Here is a 2370-nt window from a genome sequence, read left to right on the forward strand (position 1 = left end):
CAGTTTAAGTGGCATCGGGGAACGGATAGGGATGCAAATTTTGAGCAGTAACATCGATACATCGATGTTTCGATGCATCGGAGCAAAGAACATCGAGGCTAAAATACATCACCAGAGAAACATCGATATATCGATGGTTTCCGATGTTTTGCAATTTGTTAATTTCTAGTTAAATTTAAAGCAATATTGAATACTTTAATAATTATAAATGTATTTTTCTGTATTTTATTATCCTTTCTATACCATTTCTATTATTAGAATAAAAATGCATACCATCGTAAGGGCGTTCGGGGCTAAAGATCCTAGGCCTGATCATGTTGAAATTCTAAGGGGTGTTTGGTTCTGTTTTAACGGCTAGGTTATTAGCATTTAGAATGAATCCTACAATTTTATTGAGCTTGGGGCCGTTTTTATGAAAAATGTTGTGGAAAAGCAACAATTTGCAGAGGTAAGAAGTTATAGCTGCTATTTGGGAGATAACCACATCTACTAACACTAGTTTACACGAAAAAAGTACCTCGATAAAAAAGTGCTTTCTAGCTTAATTTGGGGTCGCTGAAAACGAAAATGACACTCCTTTATTTTTCTCAAAAAGCGTTTTTGCAATTTTTGCAAAACACCTGTTTTCGTGTCTTATTCCAGTTTTTCACCGAAATCTCCGAGGAAGTTAATGTTATGAAGCAATGATATACATTTTTAGAAAGGTACAGACCTCATCTTTACAGCAAGGTCATTATTGGTAATCTGGTGATTATTACTTCCACAACAGCCGTTCAAAGTTAAAAAAATTACCATTTTTTGAGCTTTTTTGGAAATGAATGAGGTTTATTAACTTTTTTTCATAAAATACAAATTTTTAATGCAGATATATATGATAACAATTTTAAGACAATTCTGTCACATACACTTTAAGCTAAATATTGCTTCGATCGAAGAAGAAATGTAGAAGTTATGACGCATAATGTAATTACAAGCAATTCGAGGTTTTTAACATTTTCACACTTCAGGTCGAAAATATGATTTTTCTGTCAAACTTCTTCGTTTGTGTTCCATTCTGTCTTCTCGAAGTTGCATCCACCAATAGTCGCCCATCATGGCCTGACCCCAGAAACCTTCATACCGATTTTTGATAGTTGCAATGTTCTGGTGAAATCTTTCGGCTTGTTCGTCGCTCTCAGCTCCCAAATGCGGTGGAAAAAAGTCCAAAGTTTCAGAGACATCCGAGCACCTGTAAAAAATAAAATATTTTGTAAATTATTAAAGTTTTTTCTTAAAATAATTATTTTAATCCATGCAAGGTATAACCGTTGAAGATATTTAGGTATAAGTCACAAAAAGAAAATTGCATGGATTTTCACAAACTTACATTTAACCTAAAAATACTTCACACTCACCAATGGCATTGAAGTTTTTCATCAAATTGTCAATCAATTTACGGTCGTTTTTGCTTCTGTGCGCTTAAATACGCTTGAATGCGCTTAATCGTACAAAACATGGTGCACATGCAGAGTTTGGAGTCCAATGTTTATCCGAATTCTTGGCTTGAATTCCAAAATATTGTTCATAAGCAGTTAAAATGTTTGTGGTTATTTTTTTTTCGAGCACTTTGTTTGAATATGTACAAACCACAAATAAAGCAAAACTTATCCGGTGAGTGATTGCACATTTTGGGCTTTTTCCTTAGAGCAAAAACGTCATTTTAAAATACGAGAGAACACAAAAGGAACAACTGTCCAACAAAAGTACGAAACGAAATCCGATGACGTTTGCCAGCTACCTAACGGAGCAGGAAAATATAGCGGAAGTTCAATGCCGCTCAAGCAGTAACGCATTTTACCGACTGGAGATATTTCTGTTAACCCGTACAACGTTCACTTTATTCAGCATTTAAATTAACACAAAATAGACTTTTTTTGTGTTTTTTACTATTTTGGTAACATTCCGTGGATATGGATTCAACCCCAGCCCTGCTTCATAATTTATTTCTGTGCAGGTGTAAAAAAGGGAAATTTGAATGTCAGAAGTTGAATATGCATCATTTTACAAAATACGTTATAACTTCAACATTTTTCGTCCGATTTAGACAATCTTTAGCTTGACTTGTTTTCTATAAAATTATTTTGAACTAAAAATTTTATGTATCGGACAAAAAATTTTTTAATCAATAGTAAAACGTCGATAAATTTCAATAAATTCCAAAAAAGCTCAAAAAATTACAATTTTTTTAACTTGGAACGGCAGCTGTGGAAGTAATAATCACTAGATTACTAATAACGACATATTGCTGTAAACAGGAGGTCTTTCTAAAAATGTATGTATATCATTGCTTCATAACATCAACTTCCTCGGAGATTTCGGTGAAAAACTGAA

General features: G+C 33.3%; 1 long non-coding RNA gene across 1 annotated transcript; it reads right to left on the reverse strand.

Annotated features, from left to right (window-relative positions):
* Positions 1-1062: 1062 nt before the first annotated feature.
* LOC118751384 lies at positions 1063-1792 on the reverse strand. The gene is made up of 2 exons (XR_004994517.1): positions 1395-1792; positions 1063-1228 (listed from the first exon to the last, which is right to left on the reverse strand). It is a non-coding gene; the product is annotated as an uncharacterized LOC118751384 (long non-coding RNA).
* Between the last annotated feature and the right edge of the window lie 578 nt (positions 1793-2370).

This window comes from Rhagoletis pomonella, unplaced genomic scaffold (assembly GCF_013731165.1).
Source record: "Rhagoletis pomonella isolate Grant_MI unplaced genomic scaffold, Rhpom_1.0 Rhpom_scaffold_00667, whole genome shotgun sequence".
NCBI lineage: Eukaryota > Metazoa > Arthropoda > Insecta > Diptera > Tephritidae > Rhagoletis > Rhagoletis pomonella.